Genomic DNA, 15205 nt, shown 5'->3' with positions numbered 1-15205 from the left:
ATTCTAAACCATTGCTTGTGGAGACCATCCAAATGTTCCCGTTCGTATTTGGGCATGATTAGTGGCAAGTCCCTTGATATGGCAACGTTTGGCCGTTTGGGTATCAGTTGGAGCTTAAAATCAATTATATTTTGTAGATTACTAGTGTGAAGGTTGCGGTCAAAGGCCCGTGGCCAAATGCCCACTATTTGTAAGTTTCGAAAAGATATAAGAAGTGAAATTAAAATTGTAGATGTAGTTGGTGTACCTCATTAGTAGATTGGCATCATTTGTATTTATTGTTGCAAACTTGAAACATCAAGGGTAGCCTCCTTACTAGCCCAGTTCAGAAAATCTCATTGCCAGGTTGTAGGGTGCTTAATAGATATGGCATATTTGGCAACAACATGAGCCATCCTATTACATATCGGAGAAATAAACTTAAAAGAACAAGAATTAGTAAACTAACTAGATTAAAAGGAGATAGCCTCTATCTCTGCGCAGTCCCAAGATCGTCCCTGATGACAACACCAACACCAACTCCATCCCTTCCCATTGTGGCATTATACGCACCATCTATTGTTTTCATCTTCCCCGGCACGTCAAACTATGCAAACGAACCATGACACAAATGCAAAGGCGTTGCGCCGATTTCAATGTTAATCTTTAGCGAACCATAATTTGGTGGTACCCAACGTTGCAGATCCGATGCTTGGGTTCGGAGAACAGGAGTTGGCTTCAAATTTGCTTGGTAGAACTCATCAAACTCCGCCAGCATATGCTACCAAATGGCCTACCGTCTCCAAAACCATGCCTTTGACATGTCCTTACCATCCTCCACAGATGAAGCCCTTTTCCTCACCATAAACGCACCTCACCAAGCTTTTTGTGTCCATGTACCCCGACAAATTTCCCGTCCTGAGCTTCTCAAGCTTCTCCCAGAATCTTGGGTTACTATATCCTACTTTTTTTCCCCAGATATTGAGTCTCATGTTGTCTTACTACAAATTTTTCATTCCCTAGTCCAAACCCATGGCATCATGCTTTCAGAGAAAAAGATGTTTCTTGCTCAACCAGAAATTGATTTTTTAGGGATGCACATCTCTAAAGGTCAATATACCCTCCAGCCTCATATAGCCTCCCAACTTGACCATTTTTAAGATGAAAATCTACCAACTTATAGACTCCTCCACCGATACCTGTTTGAATACTCATTCATTCCGTGCTTTCCCAATGTTCCAACAAATCACCGTAAAATGGCCCAACATCTTCCCATTTGTCTCCACCATGATCTCTAAGTCTCTAACTAATCAAAATCAATCATCGTACCTGTTAGTAACATTTAAATTTGCTAATTGTGTCAACTTGATTGATTCAAATGTATTAATCAATTGGTTAAATAATCAAACAAATTAGCTCGTCCACTTTGGTCAATTGTATGAATCCTCATTGATCACTGTCAACCAACAGAATTGTTAACTATCACATTTGCTAATGATGTCATATTGATCAATTGGAATTGTTCGATCAGTTGGTTGGACTCTTAATTAGATTAATCAATTCACTTTAGTCAATTATATCGATGCTCTATGATCGCTATCAATCAAACACTACTAGTTTTTACATTGCAAATTATGTCATTCGATCTGGTTTGATCGATAAATTAAGCTCTTAATCAATTTCGTGTAATGTAGTTAATTATAACAAAAGTTTAATCGTCACTCTGACATTGGTCGACTAATCTTTGTTAACACAACCAACGGACAGACTAATCTTTGTTTTCATTAAATACGCTACATTAATTCAATTGAAGGTCAACTAAATTAAAAAAGCCCGTCCCCTTTTGTCAAATTTTTTTTTTTATTTTCTTTGATTTGACGAAAATTTTCATTCAATAAAATGCCTTCCCACACTTACAAAAGCCCAGAGGCAAGCAAAAATTTCATCACAAAATATAAGAATGAACCAAAACTATCAAAATCTAAAACACGAGCATAAGCACTAATAGACTGAGAGGCTCTACGATGCATACTGCCAAAGCATACCAACACAAGGTGTCGGCATAGGGTCCGTCCAATATTTAGTAGTAGAGAATCCCCAAGGAAAACCCATTTCAAACCATAATCATATAACACAGATGAAATCATCGACAGGAATCTGCTATCCAAAAAGGCCAAAACGCCAGCCGACTCACTAGAGAGAAGACAAAATGCCAACGAAAAGCCGGCGAGCCTTTGCTGCCACAAGCATGAACGCCAGTCCAAAATTTGTCATCTTGGCTACATGCATAAATATAGTAGTATACTCTTCAAGAGAATCCAAGTTAATTGGTACACATTTAGCAAGCATGGATTTAGTGATACGACCGTTCTTTATACAAAGTAATGATGATATCAACTACCTGTATCCAGGCACTTCATATTCGCCTGGATTACGCTCTAAGAGGACAACTACAACAATCTATTTTGCACCCTTATTAGCGAAAAACTAAATACAAAGATTTAACGACTCAATTCGATTCTTCAACAACTTATACTCCCCTCACTGGAATGTATCAGTAGTTTTTGAGGCCTAAAGGTTCCTGCATGAGGTACATGATACATTGGAACAGGCATCTTCATAGGCAGATCAGGCATTGCAGCCTCAAACTGAAGTACTTGAATTGCTTGCCTTATTGATGGCCTAAGGCGATGGTCAGGGAAAGCACACCACAACCCAACAATCATCAAGCACTCTATTTCCTCCGTTTTGAAATTCGATCGCAGTTCCTCATCAAGAGCAGAAAGGATTTGCCCCCTTCCGTAGAGATCCCAAACCAACTCCACCAGCCCCGTTTCTGTTTGTCCGTCCATCGGATCAGAGGATCTTCTCCCGGTAGCAATTTCCAGCACTACTACCCCGAAACTGAAAACGTCTGCCTCTTTACTTGCCTTGCCAGTGCGTATGCATTCTGGTGCCAAGTAACCTAACGTTCCCGCTATGCCAGTTGTTTGAGGTCCGAGCTCGTGGTCCATGAGTCGGGCTAGCCCAAAGTCTCCGAGCTTGACATTGAATCCCGAGTCTAGCATAATATTGCTCGACTTGATGTCCCGATGCACCACACATTGTTCCCCCTCTTCGTGTAGATAGAGCAACGCCGAGGCCAAACCAAGAGCAATTTTGTACCTAACAGCCCAAGTGAGAGGAGTCTTCTTGCCAAATAGGTGAGTGTTGAGGCTTCCGTTGGGCATAAACTCGTAGACAAGAAGGAACTCTCCTTGATCGTGGCACCAACCGATGAGTTGCACTAAATTCCGGTGCCTCAACGGGCTTATAATCTTCACCTCCGTTATGTACTCGTTTTTCCCCTGTTTAGACCCCCTTGAAATTTTCTTCACGGCTACCGCCATATCTAAATCGTTTGAGTACCCTTTGTAAACACATCCAAATCCTCCTTCGCCCAACTTTCTTTCTTCCGAGAAGTTGCTAGTAGCCGCGACTAGATGTCCGTAGGAGAACCTCCTTGGTCCGGCGCCTCTTTCTAGATCATCATTGATCGACGTCAAGCTAGTTTTCTCCGTTTCTTCCCGACGCCTCCTTTTCCTTAAAATAGCAGATCCTATCAACACCACCACTCCAAAAATCACAACACCCATTGACACTGGTAGAGCAACTATCAGTATCTTATCTTTCTCGTGCATCGCACTAGTCGTTTTCATGTCTAAAGACTCTAAACTCGAGCTAAACTACCACGATTGAAGCTTGTTTTTCTCCACAAACTCCCCCGTAGAGGCTGAAATTCCAACCATGACCCATTCCGGTAGAATCTCCATCAGGTCAATTGTGTAAGACAGACTGGAATTGCCTTGGGAACTAGAGTTTCCCTCGTAAGACCAAAACACACTCAAATTCTTTGTACTGCCATTGTATGATATCGAAGCATTACATGTTAATCCGCTGTGCGCGTTCCATGGAGTTGTAATGATTGAAACAATCGAGTTGGTGTTGATACCGATATGCTCGTAAGGAGGATCCCATTCAGGATTTGAAAAGGAGTCGAACTCAACCGCCACGATTTGGTTTTTTACTGAACCATCACTAGTGGTGTTGAAAAGGCCTAGCATCCCACCAGCTGAGTTAGGGGGGATTTGAAAGCCAACCGGAGCCAGGAAGAACGCGAGCCCTTGGCCGTATGTAGATGGCCCTAAGGTGTCAATAGTGAAAGAGAAATTGGTGGTTAAGTCAGACAGGGTTCCTGATGCAGAGTCCCACAACCGAACCCTCTCAGCATATGTCACCCTACCGACGCGACATGGGTACGTGACTATATCGAGTTCTACGGCTCCAACCGATGCCACTGCATCTCCTTCATACAGTACGTTGGTTGCGGTTGTAGCCGGATAAAAGTTAGGGAATTGGAAATACAGTGAACTGGCAATGGGAAGAAGAAGTAAGATAAATGCAGTGAAGAGAATAATTTGAGCATGTAGTGATGGAAGTGAAATTGGAGTGCAATTAGAGGTACATTTAGCCATTTTCTAGAGCTGGTGCAGAATATTGGCACTGGTACTTTTATAAACCATCTGATGATGAAACTTTGAACTAGTCTATTTAGTAGTATTTACTGGTTTAAAATACCCCTTTTTGTTTAATACAATACATGATAGAAGATTTAGTGAAAGGAAGGAATATATTGCTGATAACATAGAAGATTTGTTTAAAGATTTAGGGTGTGCATGGACTACGTCATTTTTTCCTAAAGACATGGGTATCGTTGATATTTAGTGATCTTTTATATAGCTTTTTTCGTCAAAATTATGGGGTTAATATTCGTTTTGATGAAAGGAATCAAAAAAGTATACAAATATGACCAAAAGTTCAAAAAAGTCTGTAAAAAACCAACAAAAAGATGGTGAAACCTTTTCAAACTCTTTTCGTCTCTGGTGAATTTTTGTTTTTTGGGTAACTTAAAATTTCATTATCCAAAACAAAGCTTGCAGTAGCACGAGGCATTCCCCAACCAAGGAGAAGAGACCGTAAGAGCATGTACATCAAAGGAGGTAAAAGAGCTTTTTCTCTAATTTGGAGAGGAAAAACACAAAAACATGCTTGCACCAGATGAGGTAAAATGGGAGGTTAAATACATTTGTGAAAATTCCTCTCCAGTTTTATCGATCAACTGTAGCAAAGGTATACAATAAAAAGGTATTGTTTATCTCTCATCCTCTCTCTTCCATTTCACTTCCCCCAAACCCTCACCACTACTCCCTACTGCAAATGAGTATTTTATTTTGTTTAATGGAAATAAAGAAAGTAGAAAAGAGTCTGCTGCAGAATGAGAGGAAAATACAGGTAGGTAAAGTAGAAAATGTACTTTTTAGCTAGATATTTCACCTATTCTTGGTGTACATGCTCTAAGCAGAGGAAAACACCAAAGCTAAAAGCTAGAGTCTCAAAGGCATAATTAATGCACGCCCGTTGTTGTTGTGCTGCGCTTCGCGACAAGGCTCTTGGGCCTGTGTCGGTTGGGCTGGCTCCCACATCGGGAGTTTGGATTTGTGTGCGTGTGTTTAAAGAGTTTACTCTACCTCTCCCTAGTCAGCAATTGCCTAGGTGAGTTTGGTAGGTGAAATTACCCTCTTGCCCTCTCTCAAAAAAAATTAATCCAGGCCTGTCAAGCACAACTAAAAACAACACTTATGCTGAGTCAAAGATTCTAACTTAGAGTAAAGCCTCATATTTATAGATGTATCCTAAGGCCTTCTCCAAGCACTCCACCCAGGGGCGGATCCAATGTAGGCTCAGATGGGTTACGTGACCCAGCTGAAAATAAGGCCCCAAAAGAGGGCCCCCAAGACTAGGTAAGTAATATATATAAAAAAATGCCGAAAATTAATAAAGTTGTTCACTTATTCCAGTGGTAGAGAGCTGCGTACCTTGATGAATGAGATCGGTTCAACTCTTGATGCTGGCATTTTTGTCTCTTTTTGTGTCGATGGTTGAAAAAACACTTCTCCCCTTGAATTTTGTCTGGGTTGGGGGACTTGAACAAACCCTTAAACTGAATTTATGTAGCATATTGATATTACAAAGTCATTTACAATGTTATCATTAATTTAATTGCACAAAAATAAAAAAACACTTATTTTCTTTAATGTATTTTGTATTTTGTTTATTTCTATTTTTTACAAGCACAAAATTAACTAAACACTAAAAAGAAAAATACATGATACATGTGTATACTTATTTTTTAATTGAATCAGGAAAATTAACGTGAGTTTGTCTGCGACTTTCACATGTATAGGACTGGTCAAAAATGAGTAACCCATCTGTAAAAATTTCCTGGATCCGCCACTGACTCCACCTTGTGAATATCATTGCTAAATTGCTGAAAAATTCAACTTTATTGAAATTCTTTGTCATCATGTTATATATATATATGAGTTAGGTTCCGGTGAGGGATTCCTCATTTTATTAAAATGCGGGACTCCCCTTCCCGATTGAATTTCGATGATCCGAGCCGCTCAAAGTGATCAGAACGTGATTTGAAGGGTCTCCATGTGAAATCAGCAAAAAAAATGACCGGGAAGGGCTTCATCCGAGCAGTTTTCATTGAACGGTTCAAAAAAAACTGCTCGGATGACGTTCTTCCCGGTCATTTTTTTTGCTGATTTTTCGCGGGGACCCTTAAAATTACGTTCTGCACACATTGAACGGTTCGGATTTTCAAAATTTGATCGGGAAATGAAAGTCCCTCATTTTAACAAAATGAGGGATCCCTCACTTGAAAATTCCTCATATATATATATATATATATATATATATATATTGATTCGGCCCTCTCTTCTAGACGAATGATTAATCCAAAAAAATTCGACACGAATTTGATAAAAAAATTGAGAATATTTTGATGAGCACCCAATATTGTAGATATCTAGTGCGACTAGTCCCGTTTTATGTTATTTTAACTTGCATTTATCTAGCTTTTATTTGATATTGCACGTAAGGTGTATTTTTAGTGTTTTCAGGTAAAACGTGCAAATAAGGCGCATTTCAATGCCATGCATGGCCCAAGTGCTTCCAAGTACCCGAAGACCCTGTCGGCGCCTTAAAGAAAAAATGATTTTCAGAAAAAGTATCGATTCTCGAGATTAAAAATGGCGGTAATTGATCCTTGAATTTTTCTAAGAGTAACTACAAAGTTGCAAGGTTTTATTTGAAGAACAAGGTCATGTTTTGAGCCATTTCCTCCTGTGAAAAATGTGCATTTTTCTGTTTTGTACTAAAAGTGAGGGGTTAACATTTTGATTTAATTAGAATCTTGAAATTCTGGCAATGCCATTGTTTCCAAATGGGGGGGTATTTTCTTATTTTCATTCAATAAAATAAAATAAACAAAAGGTAAAAGAAAGGTTTAAAATGTAGTTTTTATTTAAGTTTAGATAAAATAAAATAAACAAAAGGTAAAAGAAAGGTTTAAAATGTAGTTTTTACTTAAGTTTAGAGAATGAAAATAATGTGCTGTGGAGCTATGGAAGTTGCTGGGAGCTGTCTGCTGAAGCTGAAGGCAGAACTGGAGATAATCTCCCTATATCAATACAGCCTTATTCTGTATCGATACGCTTTGGCTTACTGAGAAGACAGTGAATGTTGTATCGATACGAATTAAGGCCGTATCGATACCAGAGCGCTACGGGGAAATTGGCCATTTCAGCTTAGCTATGTGGTATCGATACACTCCATAATAAGTATCGATACTACGAGCTTTCGGCCAGATATTTGCTATTTTTGGACCTTCCATTTATGGAATAGTTGCTACTTTTGGTATGTTTTTAGGATATTTTGTAGAGAGGGATTTGTTTGTATAAATAGGTTGGAAGTCTTTCTCTCTCATATACGTAATTTTAGGCTTAAGTTTCTAGTTTTCTCTCTAGGATTTTTCATTGTTAGTCTTTCAAATTTTTCAAGTTATTTCCTTAAGAACTCAAGTAAGTATTTGTCTTATGTTAATTTCTCGTTTATTAATGTTGTAGCTACTAGTTGGATCTTCATATAAATCAAGTTTATTTCCGTTGTTATCGGTTAAACATATTTTCAATATTTAGCATGATTTCTAGTCTTTTCAATATATGTGAGTAGTTTTTTAGCTAAGTCTTGGGATACTCTTTTCCGATGACTTAGGTTGTTATTTGGTTCTCAAACTTTCGGGCTTAAAATCATGATTTTCGGAATGAAACTAACTTAGCCATTTTGGTCTAAGCGAGGGGTGCTAACTCCTTAATATGTCATTTAGTCAAGCGGTCTTGGCAAGCGACATACCGAGGGCTCGTGGCCTCCTACGTGTTAGATACATTAGCAAAAAAAGGTTAGTTTCGTTCCGTTTAATCACATCTTTTGTTAAACGTAGTCTTTTAAAGCTAAATCTTCCGGGTGTGAGCACGCGGTCGTGACTCTCGCTTGAGTTATAATTGAGAACTGGTAACATCCTAAGTCAAGGGATGGATGATCCCTAGGCTTGCCTCTTTTAAGTTAATTAAACTCTTTTCTAGTCTTTTGCCTTAGTATTTCCTCTTTCAAAGTAAAACCGAAAGTTGGCCGTCTTAAACGCTGAAATCCTTACAAACTACAATCCGATTAAACTATATTCGATTCTCTGTGGGTACGATCCTGGTCTTGCCGATTTATTATGCTACCTATGACCTAGCCCTACGCTTGGGGTTTTCTCAACCTTATATTTGAAGGCTAGGTTGTGACAGTAAGCATATTTCTGGTTATTATCTCACAGTACATCACCTTTAATTCAAAAAATAAGTACTTATTTGAAAAATAAATACTTATTTTAGTTAGTGGAATACACCGTGTCAGAACACACTTCATTCTGTTTGGTTCTCGATTTAATATTTCAGGAAATGGACATAGTCTAAGAACTGGCCTTTCAATACTTCTTTATGGACATAGTATTAGAGCTGGTCTTTCAAATAGCCACCACTAAGGGGGCAAACAAAACTACACAAGCAACCAGAAACAAATAGCCACCACTAAGGGGGCTCACAGCCTCCCCTCCAACTACAAAAACCCAAATGAATCAACCAAAAACATTACAAGAAATGTTCTAAGACAAACAACGGATCTGATGCGTAGCTGATTTCTTCAAATTTCGCCAAGAATTCATGCATCCTCTCAAATCAGTAATAATTTTCAGAATAACACCATCAGATGGGCTCCCTCCATAGGTGTACAAAGCTATAGGATCTTTGTTTGGAGGAAAGGGTCAGTTATTTATTTATTTTTTATTTTTACCAGGCGTATCAGATTTGATTATATTTTCAAAGATCCCGCATGGCCGATGTTTGGTTAGAATTCAACAAACCAATATTTAATATTAATTGGATATACGATTTCACAAAGAGTATCATATAGAATACTACGGTTGTTTATATACTTATTAAAATTTTTGGGAGGTCCACTATAGCACTTTCATGACCCTTCTAGTCCACTTCTTAAGTTCCTAACCCCTCTCATCCACTAACCTAATAAAATAATTCCTATAACAAAAATACTCATCTTATATAACCACTCATAAAGAGAACAGTAAATTGGTCTAAACTCCAAAAGTGGTGGTCTATTGGGCCATTTAGCCCAAGCTATATTTTTATAAGGTTCAGAGCCCATTAAATTAGAAGTGTTATTGTCTAAAGTCCTTTGATGGACAAAAATACCCTATAATACAATGCACCACCGTCGCACCATACCCCAGCGTGCACGCCAAACACCACATCACCGGGAAACCACCCAATCAGTCACTCTTTGCCAGAATCCGTCTCTCCGCAACATCCGACGTCCCCCGCATCCACGTCCCCCGCATCCACAAACTCATTGACAAAATGGGCGTCTTCGAGCGCCTCACCCAGTTCTTCTCTGCCACCAAATCCTTCTCCTTCGCTGATCCAAAACCAAACCTCTTCCATTTGGCTGAAAGCAACGCTGTCTTGGCCGGCTTTATGTTGTTTTTCCCGAATTATTGCACATTTTTTGCGAAATGGGGGTTTTATATGGAGGATTTGTTCATGAAGGATTAATTGTTACAGGAGGAAAAGGTTTGGAAAAATGCAGCCATCAGCTGGTGGCGGTGAAGATGGGAGGGTGGAGTCGGTTCTTGTTTTCATTCATTGAGGCAAGAGCCTAATTCCATTTAAATTGGAATAGACAAGTGTATGGCATAAAGGATCAACATCAAGGAGGGATGAGTAGACAAGTTTGTGTGATTTGAAAACAAGCCCTTCCACTTTTTTTTTTTAATAAATAACAAAAACTCTCATTCTTTTTCAACAGAAAATTGGCCTAAAATAAAATATGAAACACATATGTTGGTTTACACAAATAATTACATTTGTTGATTTTATTAGAATTAAAGAGTACATATTTTGCAATGATAACCTTATCTGCCGATCTTTTGGGAATAATATAGCATATAAATTTGGATAAATGATTGTTGGAGAAAAATGGTGCACATTCAAGTGAGTTTTAGTTTAGTACGACACGTATAAGGTTGTGTGTCACGCATATAATGTTATCTGTGTATGTTTATTGTGCTATTAGGATTACAAAGTAACACATACAAGGTTATTTGTTTGTTTTGTGTTACACAGATAACGTTATTTATTGTGTAACAAAGAAACACATATTGTAGTATTTGTGTGTTTTGTATATCACACATGTAGGTTATCTGTGTTCGTTTATTTGTGTTATTAGGATGACAAAGTAAAACACATACTATAAGGTTATTTGTTTATTTTGTGTCACACAAATGATGTTAGCTGTGTTTATTTATTTCTGTGACAAAAAAACATATGAAAAGTTATCTATTGATTTTTCTAAAAACATAGTATATATATGGAGAAATAACTTTAACACATTTAGCTCATTCAACTACGGAAAAAATTAGCATACAAGAAGTAAAAATGGGTCATTCGTATAGTATTTTCTTTTCCAATATAAATACATTTCTCTAATGATTCCTTTCATTTTCTAGTCAGATAAAACAACAAAGAAATTTTTTTTTAAAAATTGTCCAAAAGTACGGGTATTTTTTCTTATTTCGTTTAAGCTAATCTCTCTCTCTCTCTTTCTCTCTCTCTAACCATCCTCGAATATTCTTTCCACGATCGGCCTATACACGTTGGGAAACTTCCTTTCACCGGTTTCAGATCCGACGTCGCATCGTTCTGGCATTTCATCACTGTGGCATCAATCAGATTTCATCTCCAATAAAGAATTTCGTCAAGTAAATTCCACAATTGGAGAATTTATCGATGTGTTCGACTGTGGAAGTGAGCGTTGGGAGAGAATTGAGGATTTTCTACTTCGGGCCATTGTTCGCCGACGGCGGAGGAGATGATCATCTGCTTGAACTCATCGGCCTCGACGTAATTGGCGCCGTTGCCATTGTCAAACACCCTTTGCGCCGGTGCGTCGTCGAAATATATTGGTTTGTGTTCATGCGCTACTGTTTTCCTTGGGTCCCCTCTCTCTTGTTTTGTTGAGGGTAATTTTGGAGAGTGGGTGCCAGATGTCCTGGCGCCTGAATGGAAAATATACATGTCCTAATTCCATTATTAACCCATATACTATGTCCTTCCCACCAAAGCTCCCGGTTGATCGTGCCGGTACCACCGGGTTTTTCGTGGGACGCCGGACCTCAGACGAAGAGACGGTGCTACAGATCCGGAAGAGAGAGAGAGAGAGAGAGAGAGAGAGAGAGAGAGAGAGAGAGAGGTGGTGTTACATATTTGTTCCTAGGGTTTCTCTTTAGGGAGCTTTGGTGGGAAGGACATAAAGTGCAAAGACAAGAAGTGCACTTGCCGCCCTTCATATCGGAAATCCAAACACTTTCAGAAATGGAAATTCCAATCTCCTGGCAAGTTTCCAAAGTTTTCAAAATCTGGCAAGTTCCCACACCAGAAAAAATGAAAAATTTTCAAGAAGAAGAAGTTCAGAGGGCAGCGAAAGTCTGATCACTGCTACATATGCAAAAAGAAAGGGTACTATGCCAAACAGTGTCCAAATAAAGTAGCAAAAGACAAAATGGTGAACTCTTTGGCTCACATTGATGATGATCTTAAAGATGCTGATGTTGAATTATTATTTTCCATTGATGATGAAGCAATAGCTGAAGCAGTCCTTGCATTTACTTTTGATGACTCTTCATCAGAATCAGATGATTCTTCTGATGATCTTGACTCATTCCTCTATGAAATCCAAACATTTGATTTCTCAAACATCATGCTGGCTCAACCCTTAGCCAAGGTTAAAATCTTGCTTGGAAAATATGAGAAACCCATACCAGTTATCGCCTTCATTGATACTGGTGCAGCAGCCTCCATCCTTAACCCAGCAATCCTCCCCAGGTCCTACTGGCAGTCATGTTTCAGACCCTTTACAACAGCCAATGGAAAAACTTTTGTCATCACTCTAATCAGTAAGCCTATTACAATCCAACTTTTTCCTGGATACACCATAAAACACCAAGTCTATGGTTCTGATCTCCCAGGAAAAGATTTATTGTTAGACTTTGATATTCTCCAAAATCTCAGCAAAGTCTCCTGGCTCAAAAAATGCTTAAAATACAAAAACTACCTATTACCTTGGACCACTCAACGAAATCTCTTTTCCATAGAAAATTTCTCCTCCATCAAAGAAGCCATAATCAAAATTTCTTGTGCCGAATCCCATTCCCAGTTCCCTACCAAATGCTCCAACCCACAATGGAAAAACCCAGAATTCTTCATTTCTCTTCCTTTAAAGAAAAATGAAGATATCAACCCCACCAAAGCCACCCATCATGGAATGAACCCAGAACACTATCAGCTTGCTCTTCAAGAGCTCCAACAACTCCAATCAGAAGGTTTGATCGAGCCCACAACCTCTCAGTGGGATGTGAACCATTTTATGTAAACAAAATGACAGAGCAGATAAGAGGAAAACTTTGCTTGGTTATCAATTACTAGTCTCTTAATCATTTTCTGTAGGATAAGAAATTCCCTCTTCCTCGGCGAGTGTTCTTTTTGCAAACTTGTCTAAAGCTCAAATTTTCTCAAAGTTTGACTTGAGAGCAAGTTTCTAGTAACTGGACATCCATCTAGATGATCGTCCAAAATTGGTTTTTGCATTCCAGATCACCACTTTCAATGGTCAATCATGCCTTTTGTATTAAAAACAGCTCCATCCTTGTTTCAAAAAGCCATGATTTGGGTATTTGTCCCTATTCTATCCTTACCACTCGTCTATATTGATGATATTCTACTCTTTTCTCCAGATATTGAGTCTCATGTTGTTTTACTACAAACTTTTCATTCCTTGGTTCAAACCCATGGTATTATGCTCTCAGAAGGAAAGATGTTTCTAGCCCAACCAGAAATGATTTTTTAGGGATGCATATCTCTAAAGGTCAATATACCATCCAGCCTCATACAGCCTCTCAGCTTGACCATTTTCCAAATGAAAATTTCACATCAAACAAGTTCAACAGTTCCTCAGAATTGTTAACTATATGGCTAATTTCATTCCCAACCTTGCCCATTACCGTACTCCTCTCTCAGCCCTACTGAAGAAAAACTCTCCTCCTTGGTCAGCCCGTTGTACCAAGGCTGTCAAAGACCTCAAAGCCATTGCCAAAACCCTTCCTCCATTAACCATATCTTCAGATGGGAAAAGAGTTCTTCAGACAGATGCCTTTGATCTTTATTGGGGAGCAGTTCTTTAGGAAGAAAATTTAGAGCAAAAGCGCAGAATTTGTGGATACAAAAGTGGTGAATTCTTTGCAACAGAATTTCATTACCACTCTACTTACAAAGAAATTCTAGCAATTAAAAGGAGCATTGAGAAGTTTGAATTTCATCTAATTGGTCATCATTTCCTAATTGAGACCGATATGATGAGTTTTTCGAGCATGCTCAAGTTCAAACAGAAGCACCTTCCAAAGGCGTAGTTACTCAGATGGGCAAATTGGTTTTCCAATTGGAGTTTTGATGCTGTTCACATAAAAGGAAAAACAAATGTCCTCCCAGATTTTCTGTCAAGGCTCAAAAAAGAAATCAACTAGTTTTCAAAAACAAAACCACATTCATTTGTTCTTGGTTATTTTCCAATGATTTTCTGTTTTCATCCAGTTAATATTCCTGTCCACATTCAATGTCATATTTTGGAGTTAACCCTTCTTTTGACGTGTGTCCAAATGTGTCAAAACCTTCAACATCTCTGCATTTTCAAGTACAGTCTTGATGAAAGTCCCATAAGAGGTTTACATTTTCATCCTGTCTACCCCTTTCTCCAGTTTGAAATATATGACCGCAATGTCTTTTATTTCAAAAAGGAAGCTTACCTCCTCTTATGGTATTTAGTAGATGTTTATACCATAAGTGTCTGTTTACTTGGCACATGCAACATTCAATCAGGTCCATCCTCTAGAAGATTTCTTTTTAAAATTCCTCTTGCTCTTCGGAAGTATACCCTTTTGGCAACAAAAGTTCAGAAGTATTTCTAACAGCACATGCGGGAATCTCCAATTTGCTTTTTGGACAAGTCGCAACAACAGGAGTCATCTTAATCCAGATGGTTCTATCACTTGGCGAAAGGAGTGTCACACTATATTCCTCTCGGCATATCCAGAGTCTCAAAGAATCCAAATTAACAGTGGAAATTATCTTGTCATGACTCAAACACTGTGTTCACTCAATGGATTGACACCTGCAGAAGTTCCCTCATCTCTCCTCCATTATGAAACTACAAATTGGAAATTCAATGATACTTATCCGGAAGAGTTGTGCCAGAACATTCGCTATCTTTTGGACCAGTATCACTTGACCGATAGAACTGAAGACTATTCTGGAAAAAGTGATTCAGATAATCAATAGTGACAATCATGTGCTCATACCAGCTGTGTGGTGTATATTTATGATAAAGTGTGAAGTGAAATAAAGTAAAAGTAGTGCTCATGTCATCCTTTTCGGGAGGTGGTGAAATTATTGATTTGTACTATTGAAAGTAGTATTATTGGTTTGTACTGTTAATGGGTGCAATGTGAAATTAGTACTAGTGTCTAGTAGTGTAAATTATTGCTACATACTGTTACAAGTATGTAAAGTAAAGTGTGGCAGGCAAGTACTATTGGAGTGATGTAATCAGTGATGAAAGCAATAGTGTTTGCAATAACTCCTCATGCCTATAAAAGGAGGACCTCCCCGTTGTA

General features: G+C 38.5%; 1 pseudogene; it reads right to left on the bottom strand.

Annotated features, from left to right (window-relative positions):
- Positions 1 to 2334: 2334 nt before the first annotated feature.
- Positions 2335 to 4510, bottom strand: LOC131303229 (L-type lectin-domain containing receptor kinase IX.1-like; annotated as a pseudogene).
- Between the last annotated feature and the right edge of the window lie 10695 nt (positions 4511 to 15205).

This window comes from Rhododendron vialii, chromosome 10a, assembly GCF_030253575.1.
Source record: "Rhododendron vialii isolate Sample 1 chromosome 10a, ASM3025357v1".
Lineage (NCBI taxonomy): Eukaryota > Viridiplantae > Streptophyta > Magnoliopsida > Ericales > Ericaceae > Rhododendron > Rhododendron vialii.
The sequence above is the reverse complement of the archived record's forward strand: the minus strand, read 5'-3'. Positions and strand labels throughout refer to the sequence as shown.